We start from the raw sequence: 18,135 nt of genomic DNA on the forward strand, positions 1-18,135 counted from the left end.
CTTATGCCTTCTTTGGATTTTGCAGGTGTCTACAAAATACAGGCTAACCACAAAAACTAAAACTGCAAGCAACTATCTGACCATAAATGCTGTTTCTTTCCCCAATAATCCTTTCTCTGTCTAACTTGCCCTCCAAGAGACCCACAAAGTTCTAAGCAAGAGTTTCTAAACTCTGAAAAGACTTTTTGACAGATGGAGAGTGACATCAGACAAACTGAAATACAAACATCTTTAGAGACATTTTCCCCATGCCTTGATTTTTAACTCCCTCCTCCTTTTCCCCTATTCTCTGAAGATTTATGCATTTTGTAACCGTTTATTAAATCACAAGTTAAAAAAAAAGAATGAAAACAGGTCTGATTCTTAGTCCTCAGGCATATGCTTTAACTTGAAGAACATAAAGGGGTATAATCCAAATGTTTGTGGCATGACCGTACCCAACGGAATAAGAGAATGTAAGTGAATGCTGCAGATATTCCTGGAGGAACAGTCAACTGACAGCCCCAGATAAGTAAATGTTAGAAAACCAAGTGGGATGTTGCTAGAGTACAAGGTTGACTGACAACCATTCCCTCTAACCCTAGTAAATATAGGATACTTGCAAAGGGTCTGACACCGATGGGTCCATATTGAGTTGTGTGACTCTAGAAGGAAATAAACGTATAGATAGACCCTGAGCCAAATTAAATTTTTTATAAAATATTCCAAAAATTCATTGCTAGGGGATTTGAGAAAGCTTGAAAACCAGAAGACCAAGGGACCAAGAGCAGAGAGACATAAAATGAAAGGAGTAAATTGGCCCCAAATGACTGGCACTTAATCACTTCCCAAGACAATTAAAAAAAATGCACCATCTTTTCGGCCAGCTCTTTAAGTAACTTTTGTGCTCTTATCTGCCTTTGAACCTCTTGAATTCTTGCTTTCATTGAGCAAAAGAAAGAAAGAAAGAAAGAAAGAAAGAAAGAAAGAAAGAAAGAAAGAAAGAAAGAAAGAGAAGAAAGGAAAAGAAGAAAGGAAAAGAAAAAAGAAAAAAGAAAAGGATAAAGGAAAGAAAGGAAGGAAGGAAAGAAAGGAAAGAAAAAAGAAAAAAGAAAAGAAAGAAAAAAAGGGACAAAGGAAAGAAATAAATAAAGAAAGAAAAGGACAAAGAAAAGAAAGGAAGGAAGGAAGGAAAAAGAAAAGAAAAAAGAAGGGGGAATTATTTATTAAACAATGACTAACCCATCTCTAAAGTAAAGTTTGTGTATAAAAGTATACACAAACACAGAAGATTGCACAGAAAGACCAGTTCCGTTGCATTTAAAGTACTGCTCGTAAAATGATGCCCTAGCCCCACAAAATGCCTTAAAGACTTCTCCTGCAGGAACTGTATCAATTAAGGTCTCTAAAAGCCCTAACATGGATGGGCTCTGCACACAGCGTGTCTGCCAATGTTTTATTATCAAGTCCATTATGATGAGTTCTTGTCCCAGACAAAGGAAGAATTGAAAAAGAATTCAGGCTGACAAATTAGACTTGAAATCTGTTTCATTTACATAACGACTGGAAGTTCATTAATAACAGAGTTTTAATTATTCATGCTCTTGTTTCAGTAGATACAGCAGTTTTTTTTTCCCCTCCTGCTGTGCAAGATGTCTGGATTAGCTAAAAAGAATTGTGGCAAACTGATAGACTGTTCAGGTTTTGTGATTCCTTGGGCATTTGGCATCATAAAAGAGAGGGCAGAAAAGGGATGTAAATGGGGGTTTGTGTATGTGTGCCCCCTGTGTGAGCATGCACAGCACTGTTTCATTCATGCAACTTTCAAGCATTCTCGTGCTTGTTAAAGAAATATTTGCAAAAGGAAGAAGCTTCCATTTGAATTGGAAAACAGTCTCGTGAATTGTTATAAAGTGAGATCTCCAGGTTTTGAATATATTTGTCACTCAGTAATTCTTTGAATAATGAATATTAAACTTTCTGAAAGAGCCATGAGAGTTGTCATTTTATAATATGTTTTCTTCCAAAAGCTTGTTGAACCTATGTGGCTACTCTGGACATAATTCAGCTATTGAGCAGATGGCATTGGGTTCCATAGCTGTCATCTTTCAGGAGTGTGGCACAATTCAATTATTTCCTAAATAATTTTAGATAAAGAAGCTACAAGTATGCCTCTGAGCATATGAAGAATATCATGCTCTTTCAGAGATTTCCTGATTTTCTGAGGCAGGGCTCAGAAGTTAGGTCAGGAAACCTAATTTAGTCTTGGTTTATTCACCTATGTATAAAAGAGCTAGGTTTAGAAATAAGTATAAGTATAATCTTTATTGTCATTGTACTTAAATACAACAAAATTGGTTTTAACCTCACTGGTGCAAAATTATAACAGAAACAAAAAAAGAAAGAAAAAGAAAAAAAAAACTAGTGTGTGCATGGAGTGATTGTGGTTGTATTTAAAAGTTTCACAGCTCAAGGATAGAAACTATCTTTAACCCTGTTTGTTCGGCTGGCTATACTTTGATGTCTTCTGCCTGATGGTAGAAATGCAAAGAGACACTGACCAGGATGTAAATTATCTCTGAGTATCTTCTTTACTCTGCTAAAGCAGTGAGATCTGGCGATGTCATCCAGTGGTGTCAAAGGGCAACCAATGGTTTCTTGTGCCGAATTGATCACTCTCTGTAGTGCCTTCCTGTCCGCAGCTGTTAAACCAGCATACCATACTGTAATACAATATGAGAGGACACTTTCTATGGTGGAACGATAGAAAGAGATCATCAGCGTTGTTCCACCTGATTTTTTCGCAGGACTCTAAGGAAATGAAGTCTCTGTTGGGCCTTTCCAATCATCAGAGACGTGTTGTTTTTCCAGGTGAGATATTGACTAATAAACACTCCCAAGAATTTAAAAGAGGAAACCCTTTCAACACAGCCCCCCTCAATATACAGTGGGGCAGGTTCTTCTCTGTGCTTCTGGAAATCTAGCACCATCTCCTTTGTCTTACTAGTATTTAGATGTAAGTTGTTTCTTGAGCACCATGCGGATACCTTCTGGACATCTTCCCTGTATGCTGATTTGTCCCCTCTAGTTATGAGATCCAGCACTGTTGTGTCGTCTGCAAACTTTAATATGATGATTTATAATTATATATATGATTTATTATAATGAGGATTATATAGCAATAAAGCCAAACAGCTACATTCTGTGGGGATTATCACAATACGTTTGCAGACATATGAACATAGAGAACAATGGTTACATGTGCTTGCAAAATTTGGAAGGAGTGCACCAAAAGCCAACATCCGCTTTCAAATTTGAATTGCTTTTCTCGGGGAAGACTGCAGCTAAGATGGCAGAAGTGGAGCAGAAAAAGAAGCAAACTTTCTGGAAATTCACCTATCAAGATGTTGACCTGGATCAGCTCCTCAACATGTCTTATGAACAGCAGATGCAACTATATAGTGCCCACCAGTGCTGGAGGCTGAATCACGGTTTGTGCTGCAAACAACACTGACTGATCACACATCTCCACAAGGCCAAGAAGGAGGCATCTCCCATGGAAAAGCCAGAAGTGGTGAAGAGCACTTGTGTGACATGAGGTGGCGCAGTGGTTAGAGTGCAGTACTGCAGGCCACTTCAGCTGACTGTTATCTGCAGTTTAGCGGTTCTAATCTCACCGGCTCAGGGTTGACTCAGCCTTCCATCCTTCCGAGGTGGGTGAAATGAGGACCCAGACTGTGGGAGCGATATGCTGACTCTGTAAACCACTTAGAGAGGGCTGAAAGCCCTATGAAGCGGTATATAAGTCTAACTGCTATTGCTATACTTCCAGAGATGGTGGGCAGCAGGGTAGGCATATCCAATGGGAACATCTTCAACCAAGTGGAGATCAGGCCTGAAGTACTGTAATTGGCCACTATTTGGGAGAATTTTCCATCACACACAAGCCCAGGTTGACCTGGGATCGGAATCACCCACTCATCTCAGTTCATTCCTCTTAAGCAGGGATGTCAAACCCGTGTCATCATTTTGTCACATGACATATTGCAACTTTTTTCCCTTTCACTAACCTGGGGGTGGGGTTGGCCAGAGGGTGATGCATCCGGCCTGTGGACCATGAGTTTGACATCCCTACTCTAAAATGAGGGTTTTAGGGAATAATATTTTTATGTGTAAATAAAAACAGTTCCCAAACAAAAGAAACTGAATCGTTGGAAAACCTACGCAAAGTAATGATCAGAAATAGTAAAGGCAGTTTTTGACCCTCTTGCCATACGGAACACAAAGATTTCACATTACCATCTATGGCTCGGGGAAACTTTACAGAATATCTGCAGCTCTAACTTTTATATGAATGAGAAGAAACAGTGGTTTCTCTTATTGAAGTTTGTCATTAGGCAAAAGAAGTCACATTCTAAAAATGTGAAGAGCAAAATTGTCTCATTAACATCCACAGACCTGCTACTTCCATTTCCTTTTGTTTCCCCTAACAAGCTACAGATTTTTTTAAAAAAAAACCAGCCATCATTCTCTTCCTTTTTCTTGCAGAACAGGACTAAACCCTACCTAATCCACTGCGTAGAACATGAACTCCAATGTTAGTGAGATATTCCTACTGCTGAAAGAAGTTGTTGGATTCCTTAAGTAGAATTATTCTACATTCAGGGAAGAAAATGTATTGGTCCAAGTACAACTTTAAGTGACATAAAGAGAGAAGTGCCTTGTCTAAGAACAATCTAAGCACTACTATTTGTGCTTCATTTGTCTTCATTTTTTTTCAGAAGAGAAACTAGGGAAGCCAAGAGAAAAATGTCTTGTCCAAGACTTCAGATGGAATTCAGTGAAAAGGTTAACCCTTCCAATGATGGTAATTTGCCTCCTAAATTTCAGACTTCACTACCTAAAAGAAATTCTCTGTTTCCCACTCCTTTCTCCTCCAATGCATTTCTCATGTGTATCAATTTATTTCCTTCCACTAGACCCTTGGAAAGATGGTTTCTGTCTCTAATAGAAGAATTGGTTCAGAGGATTCTTTGCTTTCATTATTTGCTCCAGGTATGTAATATCCCTGGACCAAAGGAAAAATAAAATACATTTTTTAAAAAAGATCTGTTGAGAACGAGACAATGCATGAGACATCTGGATAATGTTTGATGTGGCAGTGCTTCTCCAAATTCCCTCTCAGCTTGCTGCTGTGTTCAAACCTGAGAGTTTCCCCCTCCTTCCTCTAGTTACATTTGATGTCCAGGTGCAGGTGTGCTCTCATGTAAATCCTCTCCAGATGTTGCCACACATGTGTATAAATCTCCAGCTTTCATTTTTATGAGCCAAACACATCATGTTCACCTAACTCATGCCTATTATAGGATTTCTAAGCACTCTAGCCTTCAGGACTCCCCATAAAAATAACAGTCCTATTAAAAGACAAAAGGGAGAGTGAAAACGCCCCGTTTTGGCTTTCAAAATTAAAACATTCAAGGTTTTTTTTATAGAAAAATAAAATTACCACTTTTATAGCAGGGCACTTCAGGGTTTTTCAAAAGAAGCTTTTAGTGGATTCCTTTCTCCATGTCTTCGCTCTGTCACAATTGGCTTGGTCTGGCCATAAGCAGACTTGGGAACATATTTTATTGCTGCCCCATTCTTAATAAGGTGCTTATTTTAACTGAATTTGATGTGATTTGTAATCAGTAAAAATAAACAGGATGAAAGGAAGAAAATCACTAAACCCTTGATTTATGGTAGTAGGTTACAGAAGTGCCTGAAGGTAGAATGTTCATCTGAGCACCACCATTTTTTAATTGCTTCCTATGTCAATATAACTTTTCTTGATTTCTTCACTGAAGTCAATTTCCCAAGGAGAGGAGAGGATGGGGGGGGATCCAAAATATGAAATAATTATTGGAGTTACATTTTAACTGATTAATCCATTGAATGAAAAGTGTTAGCAAAACATCTGATCATTTTAACCTGGGCAGGCTGTCATTCCCCCCCCCCTCTAACTCTTCAAGTTACTTAGACAATTTTGACACGTAAAAGATGTTCTGATGAAAAGTGACAGTATGCAGGTTAAGGCATTTGGGAACAGTCAAGGCAGTTTTAATGAGTCACAAACAGGTGTGATGGTAAAGCTTTTATGTACTCTGAAGTGCTTCTTCTCAATCACCTCCAAAGCATAGCCAAGGTCTATTCAGAACTTTGAAGTATAATGATTTAGAAAGAAACAGAACTAAATATTTGTACAAGAATTAGGCATAGTTTCCTGGACTAAAATCCCTACATAACCATCACAAACGACCTTGGTTTATCTATATCTAACTTCAGAGGCCATAAAATAGCAATAACAATAGCACAATAGCACTTAGATTTATATACCACCTTTACAGTTCTCTCTAAGTAGTTTACAAAGTCAACATATTACTTCCAACAATTTTGGGTTCTCATTTTATTCACCTTGGAATAATGGAAGGCTGAGTCAACCTTGAGCCTGGTTTGATTTGAACTGCCAAGTTGCAGCAGCCTGCAGTCAGCAGAAGTAGCTTGCAGTACTGTACTCTAACCACTGAGCCACCATGAAAAGAAGCTGCTTTTCTCTTTGTAGTGTCTTACAAACTGGGTCTTTTCTGGAGAAAAAGCATTGTGGACAAGGAGGTCAAGAGATCACTTATAGCTGAGACAGTGTTTCTCAACCTTGCCAACTTGAAGATGTATGGTCAACAACTCCTAGAATTCACCAATCAGTCTATGAAGAAGGATCATTCATGGTAAGGCATGCAAATCTGGTATGCCAATAAGCAATACAGAGGCTGAAGCAGCCATCTGCCCTGCTGTCCCCTATCATTCTGGCAAACCAAATGTGCCTTAGCAGTGTTCAATAGAGCCCTGGATTCTCACCCCAATGATTCAATCCCAATTGTAACAGCGGAAGAAAGAAAGTGTATGAAGGGTATCAAGTAAAAATAAAAACATGAATTCCCACCACTTTTAAAATACTATCGTACTTTTGACTACTCCTTCTCATACATTTTTGTTGGCCAGTCACTAAGTCATATCCAACTCTTCACGACCCATGGACCACAGCATGCCAGCCTCTCCCTGTCCTCCATTGTCTCTCTGAGTCTGCCCAAATTCATGTTCACTATGCTGATGACACTATCTAACCAGTTGATCTTCTGTCATTCCTTTCTTTTTGCCTTCTTCTGAAAAATAAGCAATAGTATATTTATTTATTTATTTATTTATTTATTTATTTATTTATTTATTTATTTATTTATTTATTTATTTATTTATTTATTTGACTTATATACTGCTTCATAGGGCTTTCACCCCTCTCTAAGCGGTTTACAGATTTTTAGCAAATTGAGTCAGGAAATTGCCCCCACAGTCTGGGTCCTCATTTCACCCACCTCGGAAGGATGGAAGGCAGAGTCAACCTTGAGCTGGTGAGATTTGAACCGCTGAACTGCAGATAACAGTCAGCTGAACTGGCTTGCAGTACTGCACCCTAACCACTGCGCCACCTCGGCTCCTTATGTAGGTACACCTTTGCTCAGGAAGAGAAACATATAATTACAATCATAGGTTCTTCAATAATTTGCATCTAGGTTGCCATCAAGGCTGTGCCTCTATCCGTTTTGACAGATTTTCATTCATTCTGAAACAAGAGCCAGAATACTACAGAGCCTCTTAGCTGGTCTGGGACAATCAGACAGTACAGGTAGTCCTCAATTTACAGCAGTTCATTTAGTGACCTTTCAAAGTTCAACGGCACTGAAAAGAAGCGACTTCTGACTTATTTTGCACATATACAAACATTGCGGCATTCCTATAGTCACATGACCAAAATTCAGATGCTTGGCAACCTTCTCATATTTATGACAGTCGCAGTGTTGCAGGGTCATGTGATCACCTTTTGCGACCTTCTGTCAAGTAAGGTTGACAAGATTCGCTTCAAAACCATATTACTAACTTATACTAACTTAACAATTGCAGTGATCCACTAAATAACCATGGCAAGGAAAGTTGTAAAACGGGACAAAACTCACTTAGCAATTGTCTTGCTTAGCAACATAAATTTTACGTTCAATTGTGGATGGTAAGTTGAGGACTACATGTATAATAACCCTAAAAAACCTCTTGGACCAAAGTATTTATTTTTGTACATGTTGAAGTATATGCCTGTAAAAGTAATACCCTGTTTTCCCAAAAATAAGCCCTCCCCAAAAAATAAGTGTCATCTAAAATACATGCAAAGCCAGTCCCTACCATTTCCTGGGGAGGAAGGGGGGAATATGCCCCACGTGCCCCACATATATCTGCCATCCACACGGAATGGCCTTATGGAGGCTGCTCCCGAAAATTCTAGCTACCACGGCCCTTCTCTTAGTGGTGGCCACAAAAGAGTAGCGGCCCAGCGACGCTAAGGTTGTCAAGAGTGTGCCAGAAACAAAGACAGAATTTACAGCTCTCTCTGCATCAGGATACTGCGGGCTGAGGTGATGGGGCCTCCTGCATCTCAAAAATAATAAGACCTCCCCAAAAATAAGGTCAAGTGCTTATTTCGGGGGTCAACAGAAAATAAGACCTCCCCTGTCTTATTTTTTTGGAAAAACACGGTATAGGTACTTCACTTTATTTATTTATTTGTTTGTTTGTTTGTTTGTTTGTTTGTTTGTTTGTTTGTTTGTTTGTTTGTATGATTTATAGGCCGCCCAATCCCAGAGGACTCCGGGCAGCTCACAACGAAGGAAGAAGGAAAAAAAATGAAAATAAAAAATAAAAAACAAGTTAAAATCAACACGCATACATTCGTTATGAACGGGGCTGGACCTCAACAATGAGGTCAACAACCCCAGGCCTGCCAGAATAGCCAGGTTTTAACAGCTTTTCTGAAGGCCATGAGAGTGGGTAAGGTCCGGATTTCTGGGTGTAGCTCATTCCAAAGGTTCGGAGCAGCCACAGAGAAGGCTCTCATCCGGGGAGCCGCCAGCCGACATTGTCTGGCTGACGGCATCTGAAGGAGGCCCACCAGCCTTTCTTCCCTTTTCGATTCACTGTTATTGGGAGATCTATCAAATGCTTTTAGTGTCACATTCAATGGACTGACCTTTGTTGTGCATATAAATAAATTGAAACTGAAAAGAGCCTTGTGATTTTGAGTCTAAGATGGAAAAAAAATACTCTGATTAACCATTAGATGAGAGCAGGGCTAGAGCTCTCTGTATCTCTTTGCTGTCATCTGTGGACACATCTGGATTTTTGTACTTTAGAAGTGGGAACCGTACATGGGCACGAACATTGTAATGGTGAAAGTGCAAGCAAGCAACCTAGCAGGCAGGTTGTCTGTTAAAAAGCATTAACATTTTTAAGGGGACATAATGTGTGCATTTAGTCTTTTAATGGGAACTAAAAATTTATGGCTTAATACGAGCGTACTGAATATTCAGATTCATGCTTTCTTAACTACTCCCAGACCTAATCGAGTTTATAAGCCTTTGAGTCATTTGATTTATTATTTGCTTATTTATATCCCATCCTGAAAAGCTGGATAGTATTTGTGAGGTTCACAAGTGGTTTTCAATGCAAGTAATCAGATCCAGATGGGTTTAATTTCAACAAGATGGCTGCATCCTCTGCCTTTAGATGAGGCTAGACAACTCATGATCCATTGGGCCATCCTTTCAATGATATTTCTTCACCTAAACAGAAAACACTAAGACCGTGGGCAGATGGCTATTGTTCTGGTTTTAAAATTAAAGAAAACATTTTATTGAAGAGGAGAGATGGGTAGCAAGACAAATATAGATGCTTTCCCTATAACAGGATGTTTGGGATGAAAACACTGTGGTTAATCTGCTATTCTTTAATACTCTGACGTTTTCAACTTCTTTTTCCTCATCTTAAAGAAACATACAGCTGACCAGGCTGGAATACCCATTTTTCCAGATAAATCGGCACATTCTCTGTAGTTTGTCCTTGGGTTTTATGTATAGTGAGAGCAAAGTATTGGGAAATGTGTCCACTTCACCTTCTGATAAACTGAGCATAATTCTTTTTTTTTCTTTCCGGAATTAAAGAACTTTGTAAAATCTGAATTTACACAATAGTCTGAAGTAAGAAAAACTGTATAAAAGGGGAAACCAAACTATATATGGGGTGCTGCAGACCCGGGAACAACCGAGCTGTGTCTCATACTTCCCGTTCTTTCTTTCTTCAATAAAAACTCATAATTTCCAGGCAGGTGTCTTCACGAAACTTTCTTTTAGCGTCGGTGGTGACTCCCGGCTGGGAATGGACTGGAAACCTTTGCCTTCCAACAAAATGACAGAATTTAATTAAATATATGGAAAAGGACTATGGGCAACATGATAGCAGTGTTTGAAGGGCTGCCACAAAAGAAGAGGGACACAGCCTATTTTGGAAGGCACCTGAAGGCAGGAGAAAAAGTAATGGGTGGAAGATCATATCATATCATATCAGCATAATTCTTGAAATTGTGACAATGTCATTATTGAATACATCAATGCTTATCTTTGCTACACTGTGATTTTTTTCTTCCATGATCTTCTGAATTATATTGCAAAACAGAGAGTATTTCTTCAATTCCTGCTTATGTGGTGACAATCCAGAGTTCAATCAGTCAATCAATCAAGTTTGATCAATCAATCAATCAATCAATCAATCAATCAATCAGGGAATTATGTTGAAAATGAGTAATGTTATCTCCTTCACTGGCAGCATTTAAGGAACAATATTATTTCATCATTCTAGGGAAGTGCTTAATGCATGTGGAATAGATTTTCATCATCATTTCATTGAGAAGAACCAAGATACAGCTCTTGCAGAACAGTTCTGTAGGATTATGAAATGCTGGGTGGGTAACATCTGCACATTCTTCCATAGTTGTTACAGGAAGAATCATATCTTCAGGTAATTTTATTTCCTCATTGTGATTTTTATGAATTTTGTGTTCTCTAAAGAACTTAAAATATCATCCTTCTTCCTCACTTGACTACATGTTTCTCTTCAATTGTAACTTGGCAAAGATTCTCTATAATTATGATTTTTTTGATGAATACATTCTTTATACCATAATCATTTTGTATTTCTACAACTAGTAGAAGCTGACAGAAATTTCCCCAAAATTCTCATTCTTGACACATATATTAAGAAGAGTCCAATTGATGGCCTCAAAGCTCTCCTTCCTAATCATGAGGGTCTCATCCCAAACAATAAAGCTTGCATGTTGAAGCAAATTTGCAGTATTGGAGTTTTTTCATGCTATAAAGAACATTTTCATTCACTTGGAGGAATATCTTGAATCTTGAATGTGCTGTCCTATCAGCAGGCCTCAATGATGCTGCAGTACTGAATGACGCTAAAGCAATAGCAACATCTCCATCTCCCTAGGAGGATCAAAATGATAACAAATGTCTTTCCTATTCATCCTGATGCATCAATGACAATTAGTCAACAGGGATTCATTGTGTGTATAAATTATTGCTGTTTTTCTCTGCTAAATTGTGCTTCATGCAATAATTCCTGATTGCCACCGTTTTAATTAATTGTAGCAGAGGTAGGATTCAATTTTTTTTTACTACCGGTCCTGTGGGTGTGGCTTGGTGGGCATGGCAGGGGAAGGATACTGTAAAATCTCAATTTCCTCCCCACTCCAGGGGAAGGTTACTACAAAATCCCCATTTCCTGCTGCTCAACTGGGATTCAGGAGGCAGAGAACAGATGGGGGTGGGGCCAGTCAGAGGTGGTATTTACCGGTTCTCTGAACTACTCAAAAATTCTGCTACTGGTTCTCCAGAATTGATCAGAACCTGCTGAATGCCACCTCTGAATTGTACCATTTTTGGGGTTTTGGTAAGTTATATTCTTCAAGTCTTTTTTTGAATGTCTCAATTTTTTCTTGGAAATACAGAAGAACTTGTTCATGCTATCTCAGACTGCACATGATGTTAGGATTATTGATCACTTGATTTGCAGGAAATCTTCAGATACTGTGTTCTTGAACTAGTTCCACAATTGTTGTCAATTGTCGAATTCAATGTTTGTTAGCAAGATGACAAACAAATCTCTCATTGCTCTGGGGATTCTTTTCCTGAGGTACCTTAGTTCAAAAATTATCACTTTATAATGTACCATTTCACCCAGGTAAAGATCACAACAAGTATTTTAGTAATATATAGATGCAGGCAACTTGCAACAAACTCCCATCATTTCCAGACCATACACCTAGCAGACAATGATGAGGGGAATGTATATCCAGCAATATTTAGAATAGCTCAATTTACCAATCTTGGTTGGAAAGAAAACTCTGCTTCTGCCGTTGCAATATTACTTCCACAATATATCCCCCCCACCCAAAAATGACTACCACCTCACTTTTGTTATTAAAATCCTATTAAAATTGAAAATTTATTATAGAAAGTTTAGTCTTTCATTCAGTTAACCCAGTAATTGTATTAGATATGTGTATATTACATTTTATTTTAAAACAGAAATCTTACTTCCATTTTAGGCAATACACAAAAACAAGTATCATTTCATCCACCATCCATTTTGTGACCACGTGTATACAATGATAGAGGAGGTAAATTATATTTTTAAAATGGAATCAGGAATCTGGGATTTTTAGAAGGGCTTGAAATGACATAAACCATCCCCTTTCTTTCTTCCTCCCTTATTATGCTGCCTGATTAATCAGAATAACTCTTATTATTTCTCATCTCCCGTTAAGGTAGCTGAAGCTGCCAGGAAGCATTTAAAATAATTAAACAAATCCAATCATCTATCAAATTAATGGATAAAATCTTGCAACCTTAATTCTTTTCCATAAGACTTTTTCTTTGCCACCCCAAAATCATTTGCAGTAATAGAATCCCACTGACAACTTCCATCCAGGAGCTTCTGATTTTGCAATTATGTATGTGCTAAATTTCAGCTGTTTAATGATGCTGGCTTTATCTCAAGATGTATCTCTCATGGTCCAGGCTGTTGGAGTTGAAATGATATGCCCCTAACTCCATAGATGGGGCTCCATATGCGAGTCTGAATTGCTTTTAATCTCCCACTGCTCCCACTAGGCATACAGAGGAAACATGCAAAACACACGAACTATTAGCTCCAACAGTTGCAGCTTAGAATTGGATCACCCTTCTAAGGTCTCAGGATTTGCCACTGCTTGCCAAATGCTAGCACCAGTGCCTGTGTATCCATTGGATAGAAAAAAAAATGAATTTTCCCCCTCAAAAAAAAAAGTGGAGACATTTAAGGCAGCCTTCTCCAACCTTCTGGTACAGATTATAAATTCCAAATTTTCCACCATTATACCTGTACTGGCTAACTTTCCAGGGCTTGCATTATCAACACATTTGTATGATCCCAATTTGTTGAATGTCTACATGAAGAGGCAATGGGTCCAGGCTATCTGAGAAACAAGCTCACCTGATGGGATCAGTCCACCCCACCCTTACTAGCAGAAGAGGAATGCTGTGGACTCTTTCAGTCAAAGAATTCCAGCCAGATGCATCCAGGAACAGTGCCTTTTCTGGCATGTCTCCTGCCCTCTGGAACACCTTGCCCCCAGAGGTCAGATCTGCTCCCACTCTTTTGGCCTTCTGAAAGGCCTTGAAGCGTGAACCTTGCTAATAGCCTGAAGTCCCAATGACGGCATGGCACTTTGGATGTGGGTAATGGAATAGATCATCTTACTTCCTCCCTGTGTTCACTTTGCTCCGTCCATCTCCATCCTGCTTAGTTTTATTTTAAATTTAAGATCCTTATTGTTTTACTGTTTTATAGTGCATTTTATTCAATGCCTCTAAGCCTCTTAGAGTTGCCTTTGGCAAGACGGGCAGCATACAAGTTTGATAAATAAATACAAATTTGATTAGTAGAGATTTCAGGTTGGCCATGGCATTCAAGGAATGAACTGCCAAAGCAGAAAGACATCAAGATAGGCCTTTGAAGTTCGTGCCCTTGTAAATGTTGCAATCAGGCAAAATGGTTCTATATACACTTGCTAAATCAGGACAACAACAGCATATCAATCTATATGAGCAATGCATTTAAACCTCGAAATGGATACTTAGACAGACTGTCTTTTGTCTGACAGCAGATGTATATGCATTTTATGCTTATAGAGAGTAAAATGATTTAGGACTGAGAGACATTGATAACCCAGGGTTTTGAAGTCAGTTGCCAAAAGCAGCTTGATTTTAATGATTCCAAATCCAACTATCTGGATTTTCCGTGTGTCTTGTGTATCTTAAACCAGGTAATTTTTAGCTGAATACTCAATTTTCCCCTTTAGTTCCAATGAGCAAACCTCCAGGTAGGTTTAGTGCAAAAGATTAAGACCGCATTAAGATTAAGTCTGAAATGTTCTACTACCAATTAGCCCTCTAGTATTTCTGTAAGCCTTGAATTTTTGATGCGATCAATGACACCAAGTGGAGCCATCTTCAGTGGAGAGGTTATTAAAGATATAAAAATCAATGCAAAGATGATACTTGGAAATCCATATCACGAGATAATGAATCACCATGAGAGCCAACTAAGAAGGAATGTCAGCAAAGCAAACAGAAGGTTTGTGCATAAGAAAGTATTTGATGCCAGAAGAATTTAAGCTAAATTTTGCATTAGACAGAAATCTTCAGGCAACACTTATGATACATTTACATGGCAATGTTTTAATGAGATGACACAAGCCAAACGAAGCACAAAAATTATGTATATGTGCATTAGAAGGATCTATGGGTACATGGGGGAAAGAACAAGGATTATCTCAATATCTCAGTACAGTGTAATGCTTTGGTCTGCTTCCTTCCATAAGAACATACATTTATTTAATTAGTTGTAAATTCACTTGCATTTTAAATGCATACTCCTAATAGTTATGCATATGCCAATGGATAGCCCATTATATGTTTTCCTCTGTTAAATAAGGAACATGTGTGCTTTATATGAGCTCAATCAGCTATTTGCCAAATTCTCCAAAATTCCACCCAATGAGCAGACTCTTCTTCTCTTCCTAACTCAAGACATTTATATGATAATATCCAGCTTGGTTGATGTTAAAAATATTTGTATTTGATGCAAAAAACCACAAAGACTGTAAATTAGACTAGATTTTTTTAAAAGTCTTATAAGAAACAAATGGTACCACTTTCATATTATTGTCTAGGTAAGTATATGTTGGGTCTTTACTTTTTTAAGCATATGCTTGTGTCTATTTCAATATTAGGTGTGTGGAATAAGCTAAATATGATTATTAGACTGTGTTATCTCATAGGGACCAGGTTCATGTATCCCTCCAGAAATTGGCATGCGTAATTTTGGATTACTGAATAAATCCAGTGTGGGTTTATTATGAGGTTGAATTCATGTAACACTGATGCAAAAATAAATCGACCTCACAAATTATCCCGCAATACGTTTGCATTGCATTGCAGTGCAACATCTTTGAACTCTACAAGAAATCAGAGATCTTTCCATTCACCTTCTGTAACCATATGACACCTTAAAATTAACTTTAAAAAAAATCTGGCACTCACGTCAATACAGTTTCTGGAGTATTTCATGATCTGATTATCAGTAAAAGCTATCTTTCCTGTTAAAGGACTTTCTTTACAGTTGGGTTACATGTGCTTGCTTTCAAATTGCTAGGTTGGCAGAAGCTGGGACAAGTAACAGGAGCTCACTCCATTACGCAGCACTAGGGATTTGAACCGCCAAACTGCTGACCTTTTTGATCAACAAGCTCAGTGTCTTAGCCACTGAGCCACTTTGTCCCTTTAAGATAATGGGAGATAAAGCCTAACAGATTTGACCCACCTTGAGACTGTTCTTGGATGATGATGAAATTAGACAGAAAGCACAACTTTAACACTGATGCCATTAAGGATAACCTAAAGGCTTTTTCACTCGTGGCTGAGAACGTGACCCGTCAAAACTGTGGAGGACAAAATCGCGCTCGACGAAAGCGCGCATTTGATGTCATCACAGCGCGACGAAAAAAATTAAAAATTGAAATAAAATTAAAATTAAAGCAAGCTGATTCACATAAAGGTAAGGGTTAGGTTTAGGGTTAGGGTTAGGTTAAGGGTTAGGTTTAGGTTTAGAGCATTAGGGTTACGTTTAGCATTAGGTTAAGGGTTAGCGTTAGGTTTAGCGTTAGGTTAAGGGTTACGTTTAGGGTTAGATTTAGGGTTAGGTTAAGGGTTAGGTTTAGGGTTAGGTTTAGGGTTAGGTTTGGGGGGGTTAGGGTAAGGTTTTCGCTTTATTTTTTCATTTTTCGATCACAGCGCGATGTTTTCGTCGCGCTGTGATGACGTCAAATGCGTGCTTTTGTCGAGCGCGATTTTGTCCTCCGCGGTTTTGTGGTGAAACCGCTGAGAATGCAGTAAAGGCAACTTCCTTGGGACATAGCAGGAAAAAATGTTGCCAAGGCATGGTAGTGCAGTGGTAAGGTACAAGTGGGTAAATCTCTTAAGCCAGTGTTTCACAACCTGATGATTGCCTGGTTTGGTTTTGTAGTTGGAAAGAACAAAGGGAGAAAAAAGCACCACTATTCTTTTTCCTGTCAGAATGATCTCTGGAGCACATATGATTAAGGCCAGAAGATTGTTAACTTGACTTTTATGGAGAAAAATGGCACTGAAAATGTTTGATGTTTTGTGTAATCCTTGTTCAATTTCTTCTAAATGAAAAAATTGTTTGTTCCTTAACTGCACATGGTAAATGGAGCTACATCCCTTGAGCTCTACAGGATATTCCAAATTTAATTTGAAATTGGGATTGATTCAGATGCCTTTAAAGTCAAGTTTCTTTGTCTTCCAAATTGAGCTACTGCATAAGGCAGCAAGCTCATTTCAGTTTAACCACTGACACAGTTGTCTCTGACATTATCAACATTTATGGCATGTTTGGCTTTGCATAATAACACCTGCTTTAAAAAAAACAAAAAGAAATAGCTTGTACTAGTCAATCTGATAGATTCTCTTGTTACTCTCTGAAAAGAATGCAACTCTCAAACTAAAGGAATCTGTGAAGGAATTCTTATTTAACCATCCAATCTTCATTTACACATGCAATGAAATCTGAGTAAATGGCCTACTACTGCTGCCTTTGATCCCTGTAAATTCTTAAAAGTAAAGGTAAAGGTTCCCTTCGCACATATGTGCTAGTTGTTCCTGACTCTAGGGGTGGTGCTCATCTCCATTTCAAAGCCAAAGAGCCAGAGCTATCCGAAGACTTCTCTGTGGTCATGTGGCCGGCATGACTAAATGCCGAAGGTGCACGGAACGCTGTTACCTTCCCACCAAAGGTGGTTCCTATTTTTCTACTTGCATTTTTACATGCTTTGGAACTGCTAGGTTGGCAGAAGCTGGGACAAGTAATGGGAGATCACTAGGTTATGCAGCACTAGGGATTCGAACCACCAAACTGTCGACCTTTCTGATCAACAAGCTCAGTGTCTTAGCCACTGAGTCTCCACATCCCTGTAAATTCTTATAACTTAACTATTTCCACAAGCAATCCACATCAGCCTACAACCAGCCTACAAATCTCTGAGAATTCAAGTGACCTCCACAACCAGCAATGGCATCGACCTTCAATCAACTCATGCAATCCACTCCCTAACCACCACTTCACCTCCCAATGATCCTCACCTGATGTGGCCCACACCTGATCCATCACTAGATCCATAGCAAAACCCTCATCTGAGATGACCCTCCCATCACAAGACCTACTGACCACCCAAAGCCCTTATAAGCAGAACACCACCAACACTGACATTCCATACACACTGCTGAAGATGTTTCCTAGGCTGGTAACAAAACATATGGAAACCAATCTCAAAAAATTAAACTTCACCCTCATCCTACACATCAGCTATAGATATTTGTCACTATCACAAACTTACCATTTGTCTGCTGCCAATCACCCAGCAAAGTTGTATATTGTATTAAATGTGTGTGTGTGTATACTCATGTGTGTTTATTTTATTTATTTATTTCGTTTGTCAAACATGTACGAGATAATAGGTATAAGTATAAACATGGACATGAACATAGGAAATGAGTACAAATAAATGGAGACAGTGGGACGGGGATGATAGGCACACTGGTGCGCTTATGCACA

General features: G+C 38.7%; 1 pseudogene; it reads left to right on the top strand.

The window, feature by feature from the left end:
- Nucleotides 1-3,298: 3,298 nt before the first annotated feature.
- On the top strand, nt 3,299-17,702 carry LOC148044557 (small ribosomal subunit protein uS19-like; annotated as a pseudogene).
- Nucleotides 17,703-18,135: the final 433 nt, after the last annotated feature.

This window comes from Thamnophis sirtalis, unplaced genomic scaffold (genome assembly GCF_051295495.1).
Source record: "Thamnophis sirtalis isolate CommonGarterSnake01/CBP01778 unplaced genomic scaffold, rThaSir2_p1.2 scaffold_7, whole genome shotgun sequence".
Classification (NCBI taxonomy): Eukaryota; Metazoa; Chordata; class Lepidosauria; order Squamata; family Natricidae; genus Thamnophis; species Thamnophis sirtalis.